Source organism: Phacochoerus africanus, chromosome 5 (genome assembly GCF_016906955.1).
Source record: "Phacochoerus africanus isolate WHEZ1 chromosome 5, ROS_Pafr_v1, whole genome shotgun sequence".
Lineage (NCBI taxonomy): Eukaryota > Metazoa > Chordata > Mammalia > Artiodactyla > Suidae > Phacochoerus > Phacochoerus africanus.
In genome coordinates, this window is record NC_062548.1 from 1,289,319 (window position 1) to 1,298,712 (window position 9,394).

At 36.2% G+C, this 9,394-nt stretch overlaps 1 pseudogene; it reads left to right on the top strand.

Moving 5' to 3' along the window:
• Nucleotides 1-6,959: 6,959 nt before the first annotated feature.
• Nucleotides 6,960-7,634, top strand: LOC125126958 (ATP synthase subunit a-like; annotated as a pseudogene).
• Nucleotides 7,635-9,394: the final 1,760 nt, after the last annotated feature.

Below are 9,394 nucleotides of genomic sequence, written 5' to 3' on the forward strand. Positions count from 1 at the left end.
ACAATCCTATTCTAGAATCACTATCAACAATAGGGTTTATGACCTCGATGTTGGATCAGGATGTTTCAATGGTGTAACTCCTATTAAAGTTTCAGTTGTTCAACAATTAAAGTCCTACATGATCTGAGTTCAGATTGGAGTAATCCAGGTTGCTTTCTATTTCACCCAGTAGAAAATAACAAGAGAAAGAAGGCCCACTTTATGAAAAATCTAATTAATGATATAATCTTAAATTAATGTATAAACACCTGGCTCAAGAGGGTTTGTTTAAAGCGGCAGAGCCCAGCAATTGCGTAAAACTTACACCTCTATAACTAGAGGTTCAAATCCTCTCCCTAACAAAATGTTTATAATGAATATCTTAATACTTATTACTCCAATTCGTCTAACTGTGGCATTCCTCACACTACTTAATGAAAAATACCAGGCTATACGCAACTTTGAAAAGGACCAAATAGCCTCAGACCATATGGCCTACTACAACATATTGCCAACACAGTTAAATTATTCTTTAAAGAACCATTATGATCAGCTATATCTTCTATTTCCATATTTATTATCTCACCAGTCCTAGCCCTAACTTTAGCCTTAACCATATGAATTCCCCTATCCATACCTTGCCCTCTCATCAACATAAATCTAGGAGTATTATTCATGCTAGCGTATCAAGACTAGCCATCTACTCCATTCTATCATCCAGATGAGTTTCCAATTCAAAATATGCACTAATCGGAGTTCCTGTTGTGGCACAGTGGAAACAAATCCGACTAGGAACCATGAGGTTGTATGTTCGATCCCTGGCCTCACTCAGTGGGTTAAGGATCCGGTGTTGCTGTGAGCTGTGGTGTAGGTTGCAGACGTGGCTCGGATCTGGTGTTGTTGTGGCTCTGGTGTAGGCCTGCAGCTACAGCTCCAATTGGATTCCATATGCCGCGGGTACGGCCCTAAAAAGACAAAGGACAAAAAAAAAAATGCACTACTTGGAGCTCAATGAGCAGTAGCACAAACAATTTCATACAAAGTAACCCTGGAAATTATTCTCATATCAATCTTTTAAATAAATGGATCCTTTATTCTTTCAACCTTCACCACAACGCAAGAACCCAACAACCTTCATCACAACACAAGAACACTGATCGTCACATCCCAACTTCTAGCCATAATACAACTCATTTCTACTCCAGCAAAAACTAATAGAGCCCCACAACTTGCATCCAGCTTCAGTGTAGAATGTGCAGCAGGCCCATTAGCTATATTTTTCATAAGAGAACATGACAAGAATATCATAATAAACATTTTTACAACAATCCTATTTCTAGGAGCATTCCATGACCATCACATGCCAGAACTATACACAACAAAATTTTCTGTCAAAATATGGATGCTAAAAATTTCCTTCATAGGAATTTGAGCATCCCACCTACAATTTCAATACTTTGAGAAAGTTTACTGCCACTAACACTGGCCCTATGTGTACAAAATGTCTCACTACCTATTATGACATCAAGCACCCCTACAAGCGTAAGAAATAGGTCTGACAAAAGAGTTACGTTGACAGTAAATAATAGAGCTTTAAATCCTCTTATTTCTAGAATTATAGGAATTTAACCTATTCTTAAAAATTCTAAATTCTTTGTGCTACCACATTTGGTAGTAAGGTCAGCTAAATAAGCTAGTCTGCCTATATCCTGAAAATGTTGCTTTATACCTTTCCTGTACTAATAAACCCTATTATCTTTATCAGTAGCTTAGCAACTATTTTTTCCCAGAAACCATGATTGTAATAACCAGCTCACACTGATTACTGATCTGAATTGTGTTTGAAATAAACATATTGGATATTATCCCTGTTATAATAAAAAATTGTAATCCATAGGCCACAGAATCATCCACTAAATACTGGGTTTTTTTCCCCTTGGTCTTTTTAGAGCTGCACCCATGGCATATGGAGGTTCCCAGGCTAGGGGTCCAATTGGAGCTGTAGCTGTCAGCCTACACCACAGCCACAGCAATGTGGGATCCGAGCCGCATCTGCAACCTACACCTCAGCTCATGCCAACGCCAGATCCTTAACCCACTGAACCGACCAGGGATTGAACCTGCGTCCTCATGGATACTAGTCAGGTTTGTTTCCGCTGAGCCACGATGGGAACTCCCACTAAATACTTCTTAACACAAGCCACCACATCAATATTACTTAAAATAGCCATCATTATTAACCTACTCTATTCTGGCCAATGAATCATTATACAAATATTTAATCCAACAGCATCAGTAATTATAACTATAGCCCTAATCATAAAATTAGGGTTATCCCCATTGTACTTCTGAGTATCTAAAGTCACACAAGGCATTCCACTAACAGCAGGCTTAATCTTATGAGAAAAACCAGCACCCCTATTAGTTCTACATCAAATTTCTCCATCAATTAAACTAAATTTATTATTATTCATGGAAGATGAGGAGGACTTAAACCCAATTACAAAAAAACTATAGCTTATTCATCAATCGTCCACATAAGACAAATAACAATTATTTTATTATATATCCAATGATAACAATCTTAAACCTACTAATTTACACTAATAATATAATATTCATATTATTAATTCATATCTCAGTCTCTACCACACTATCATTATCATACCCATGATACAAAATACCCATCACCACAACCCTTAATTCTCACCGTTCTATTATCAGTAGGAGGTCTTCTATCCTTATCAGGATTTATACCCAAATGAATACTCGTTCAAGAAATAACAAAAAATAGTAACATTTTACCTACCCTAGTAGCTATCACAGCACTACTTAATCTATATTTCTGCCTATGACTTATATACTCTACATCACTAACCTTATTCCCCTCAACTAACAACATAAAAATTAAATGACAGTTTGAGCATGTAAAACAAATTTCCTACCAAGAATAACTGTAATATTCACATTACTTCTACCCCTCACACCAATTCTCTCAGTACTGGACTAGGAACTTAGGTTAATACAGAGCCTTCAAAGCACTAAACAAGCATAATTAACTTAATTCTTGTTTAATAAGGATTGAAAGACTCTATCCTACATAAATTGAATGCAAATCAAAGACTTTAATTAAGCTAAATCCTCACTAGATTGGTGGGATTACCTTCCCACAAAACTTTTAGTTAACAGCTAACAAAACACAATAGTCAACTACTTCTCCCACTGTCAGTGGGAGAAGCCCCAGTAGAATTGAAGATACTTATTTGAATTTGCAATTCAATATGTTTAATTCACCACAGGACTTGGCAAAAAGAGGACTCATCCTCTGTCTTTAGATTTACAGTCTAATGCTTACTCAGCCATTTTATCTATAACCATAAACTGCTGATTATTCTCAACCAACCATAAAGATATCAGCACCCCTATACCTATTTGGTGCTTGGGTTGGAATAGTGGGCACTGCCTTAAGCCAACTGATTTGTGGTGAACTAGGTCAGCCTGGAGCATTACTTGCAAATGACCAAATTTATAACATAGTTGTAACAGTCCATGCACTTGTAATAATTTTCTTCATAATTGTAACTATTATTACCAGAGAGCATGGAAACTGACTAGTACCACTGATAACTGGAGCACCGGTTACACTATTTCCTCGCATAAATGACACAAATTTTTCATTACTTCCGCCCTCCTTCTTACTTTCACTTGCATCATCAATAGTAGAAGCTGGTGCTGGTATAGGCTGAATTGTATAGCCACCTTTAGCTAGTAACTTAGCTCAGGCTTCAGTTAACAGGCAGGGGCTTGAGTTAATCCTACCATTTTTTCTTTACATTTAGCAGGTGTTGCCTCAATTCCAGGTGCTATTAATTATATCACCATAATTATAATATAAAATCTTCCATTATATATAAATACCAAACACTGTTATTTGTTTGATCTGTCTAATCATAACTATATTATTATCATCATCACTACCACCAGTATTAGCAGCCAGGATTACCATGCTACTAATATACTGAAATCGAAACAACTTTTTTGGAGTTCCTATCGTGGTGCATTGATTAATGAATCTGACTAGGAACTATGAGGTTGCAAGTTCGATCTCTGGCCTCGCTCAGTGGGTTAAGGATCCGGCATTGCCATGAGCCGTGCTGTAGGTCGCAGACTCGGCTCGGATCCCGAGTTGCTGTGGCTCTGGTGTAGGCCAGCGGCTACAGCTCCGATTAGACCCCTAGCCTGGGAACCTCCATATGCCGCAGGAGTGGCCCTAAAAAAGGCAAAAAAAGACCAAAAAAAAAAAAAACCCCAACTTTTTGACCCCATAAGAGGGGGAAACCCAATTTTATACCAACATCTGTTCTGATTTTTTTGATCACCCTGAAATTTATATTCTTATTTTACCTGGATTTGGAATAATCTCACGTATTGTGATATATTATTCAAGAAAAAAAGAGCCTTTTGGATATATGGGCGTAGTGTGAGCCATCTCTATTGGCTTCTTAGGATATATTGTATGAGCCCATCATATACTTACAGTAGATATAGATGTTGATACAAAAGCATTCTTTACATCATTTACTGTAATTATCATTATTCCCACAGTGGTAAAAGTATATAGCTGATTAGCAGCTTTCAGCTTTTTTTTTTAATGGTATTTTGCAATCAAAAGAACTTTATTTTCATCTTTTTTTTTTCCCCACTGTACAGCAAGGGGGTCAGGTTATCCTTACATGTATACATTACAATTACATTTTTTTCCCACCCTTTGTTCTGTTGCAACATGGGTATCTAGACAAAGTTCTCAATGCTACTCAGCAGGATCTCCTTGTACATCTATTCTAAGTTGTGTCTGATAAGCCCAAGCTCCCGATCCCTCCCACTCCCTACCCCTCCCATCAGGCAGCCACAAGTCTTTTCTCCAAGTCTATGATTTTCTTTTCTGAGGAGATGTTCATTTGTGCTGGATATTAGATTCCAGTTATAAGTGATATCATATGGTATTTGTCTTTGTCTTTCTGGCTCATTTCACTCAGTATGAGATTCTCTAGTTCCATCCATGTTGCTGCAAATGGCATTATGTCATTCTTCTTTATGGCTGAGTAGTATTCCATTGTGTATATATACCACCTCTTCCAAATCCAATCATCTGTTGATGGACATTTGGGTTCAGCTTTTTCATCAAATGATCCCCTGCAGGAATTCCTGTCATGGCTCAGTGGAAATGAATCTGACTAGCATCCATGAGGATGCAGGTTTGATACCTGGCCTCACTCAGAGGGTTAAGGATCTGGCATTGCCGTGAGCTGTGGTGTAGGTTGAAGATGCAGTGTGGATCTGGTGTTGCTGTGGCTGTGGTGTAGGCTGGAAGCTGTAGCTCTGATTTGACCCCTAGCCTGGGAACCTCCATATGCCTCAGGTGTGGCCCTAAAAAGACCAAAAAAAAAAAAAAAGATATCCTGCAATACTATGTGTGCTAGACTTTATTTTCCTTTTTAGCAGTAGGTGGTTTTACAGGAACCATTTTAGCCAAGTCATCCATAGACATCATTCTTCACAGTACATATTATGTAGCTGCACATTTCCACTACATGTTATCAACAGGAGCAGTATTTGCTATTATAGGATAATTTGTACATTGATTCCCACTGTTATCATTATCAGGTTACACATTCAACTCAGTATTAGCAAAAGTTCATTTTGTAATTATATTTGTGGGCATAAACATAACTTTCTTCCCACAGTGCTTCCTTGGCATATCTGGAATACCACATATTCTGACTGCCCTGATACATACACAACATGTAATACTATTTAATCATAGGCTCATTCATTTCACTAACAACAGTAATACTAATGTTTTTTATAATCTGAGAAGCATTTACATCAAAAGGAGAAATCTCAATAGTAGAACTACTACAAATTTAGAATGCAAATAAATAAGAAAGGAATCGAACCCTCTTCCACCGGTTTGAAGCCAAAACAATAACCATAATATCTTTCTCAATACATAAGGTAAAATTGTACATAACTTTGTCAAAGTTAAATTAGAGGTGAAAACCCTATGTATCTCTATGGTATATCTCTTCCAGCTAGAATTTCAAGATGCAACATCACCTATCATAGAAGAATTCCTACACTTCCCTGATCATATGTTAATAATCGTATTTTTAATCAGCTTTTTGGCCCTATATAGTATTTCATTCACACTAACAACTAAATTGACACATACAAGCACAAGAAGTAGAAATATTTTGAACACTTTTAGCAGATATTATTCTAATTGCCCTACCACCAAAAATTTTTTACATGATAGATGAAATCAACAACTACTTTCTGACTCTAAAAACTATAGGGCTCCAATGATATTGAAGTTACAAATACACAGATTATGAAGACGTAAAATGTAAATTTTGACTCATATATAATTCTTACATTAGATCTAAAACCAGGGGAACTACAATTCCTAGAAGTTGATAACTATGAGTTCTACCAAGAAGAGAGAAGCATCCTAATATTAACTCTTTGTAAATGTTTTCACTCATGAGCTCTCCCTTCGTTAGTCCTCAAAACTGATACTGTCCCAGGACACCTAAACCAAACCATCATTATATCAATACCACCAGGCCAGTACTATAGACAATGCTCAGAAATTTGGGGGTCAAATAATGCTTCAGGCCTATCGTGATTCCACTAAATATTTTAGTTCCACTAAAATATTTTGAGGAACGATTGGCATCAATATTATAGATTCATTAGGAAGCTAATTAGCACTAACCTTTTAAGTTAAAAGCCTGGGAGTTAAACCTCTCCTTAATGATATGCCACAACTGGCCACATCATCATGATTCATCACTCTTTCATCAATAATTTTAGTCTTATTCACTATATTTCAACTAAAATTTAAAAATGCAATTACCCTTCAAATCCAGAATTAAATTCTACTAATATGCAAAACAATCCACCCCTTGAGAAACAAAATGAATGAAAATTCATTTGCCTCTTTTATTACCCCAGCAATAAGATTTCCTTATCTTAATCCTGTATTCCTAAGCATTTTATTTCCCACATCCAGTTGACTAATCAACAACCACACAATTTCCATCCAACAACGATTAGCTCATATTTAAGCAAAGAATAGCTATTTGTAATAATCATTTAAAAAAGAACAGACCTGAACACTAATACTTACATCACTTGTCATTTATTGGGTCAATACATTTACTAGGACTTTTACCACATTCATTTACACCCACTCCCCAACTCCCAATAAATTTAGATACAGCAATCCCTTTATGAGTCAGAACTGTAATTACCGGATTCCATCATAAAAGCATCCTTAGCCCATTTTTTTTTACTGCAAGGAACACTAATTCCTCTTATTCCTATTAGCAATTATCAAAAATATTAGTCTATTTATTCAAACGATAGCTTTAGCTGTATCGTTTGAATTAACGGCTAGTATCCCAGCAGGGCACTTATTAATTCATTTAATTGGAGGGGCAGCTCTAGCACTATTTAATAGTAGTGCCACCACAGCCCTCATTACATTTATCATTCTCATTCTACTTGCTTTCCTTGAATTCACCATGGCCCTGATTCAAGCTTACATCTTCACCTTACTAGTAAGTCTTTATTTACATGATAATACATAATGACACACCAGATCCATGCATATCATCTAGTAAGCCCTGGTTCATGACCCATTACATCATGGACCTCACAGGAGCTCTCTCAGCCTTTCTACCAACATCAAGCCTAGTTACATGATTTCACTTTAATTCGATACTACCACTATTATTAGGCCTATTAACCAATACCTTAACAATATGTCATTGATGATGAGATATCATCCGAGAAAGCACCTTCCAAGGCTACCCCACACCAACTGATCAAAAAGGACTTCAATATGGAATTATTCTATTCATTACTTCTGAAACCTTTTTTACTGACTTTTTCTGAGCTTTCTATCACTTAGGCCTTGCTCCCACACCTGAGCTAGGTGGATCCTGATCACCAACAGGCATCTGCCTTCTAAATCCACTAGAGGTACCACTTGTTAATACTTAAGTCTTATTTGCCTCCGGAGTATCCATCACCTGAGCCCACCCACGACAGCCTTGTAGAAGGAAACCATAAACATATAATCCAAGCTCTTTTATTACAATTGCCTTAGGTGTCTATTTCACACTCCTACAGGCCTCAGAATATTACAAAACACCCTTTACAACCTCAGTCAGAGTATGTGGCTCAACCTTCTTCATAGCTGCAGGATTCCATGGCTTACATGTAATCATTGGCTCTACTTTCCTAATCGTCTTCTTCCTATGTCAATTAAAATTCCACATCATTTTGGCTTCAAACCTGCTGCCTGATATTGACATTTTGTAGATGTAGTATGATTACTCCTTTATCTGTGTATTGATAAAGGTTTCATTCTTTTAGTATTAAAGAGTACAATTGACTTCCAATTAGTTTTGTTATAATCCCAAAAAGAATAATAAATCTTATGTTGACATTAATTACACACTTAACACTAATTTCACTACTCTAATCACATTCTGACTACCCCAATTAAATATTTATACAGAAGAATCCAATTCCTAGGAATGTAGATTTGATGCCATAGGATCAGAACGCCTACCCTTTTCCATAAATTTTTTCTTAGTAGCCATTACATTTCTTATCTTTGATTTATATATTGCCCTCCTTTTACTTTTCCATAAGCATCCCAAACAAATATCCTAAAAACAGTTCTTGTTATGGCACTATTCCTAATATTACTACTAGCAACAAAACCGGCCTATGAATGAACCCAAAAAGGACTAGAGTGAACTGAATATAATTAGTTTAAACAAAGATAAATAATTTTGACTCATTATATTATGATTAAGTTCATAATTATCAAGTGCCCTTAGTATATAATATTGCTATAGCATTTACAGTATCTCTTATAGGATTATTAACATATCGATCCCACCTCATATCCTCACTTACTATGCTGAGAAGGAATAATATTATCACTCTTTATTATAGCAACCATAATAATTTAAAATATGCATTTCACTCTAGCAAGCGTAATACCTATTGTTCTGTTTGTATTTGCATCTTGCAAAGCTGCACTTGGGTTATCCCTATGAGTAAAGTATCAAATACATATGGCACTGACAATGCAAAAAATCTTAATCTCCTCCAATGTTAAAAATCATTATTCTTACAATTAATACCACTAACATGACTGCCAAAAAAATAGTATAGTCTGAATTAACACCACAGCCCATAGCTTATTTATCAGTCTTTCAAACCTCTTTCTTCTCAGCCAATTTTTCTTCTCTGACTCTATCAGCACCATTCCTAATGTTAAAAATATGTCTTACAAATAGCCAGCTAGTTCCACCAATCCAAAGAGTCATTA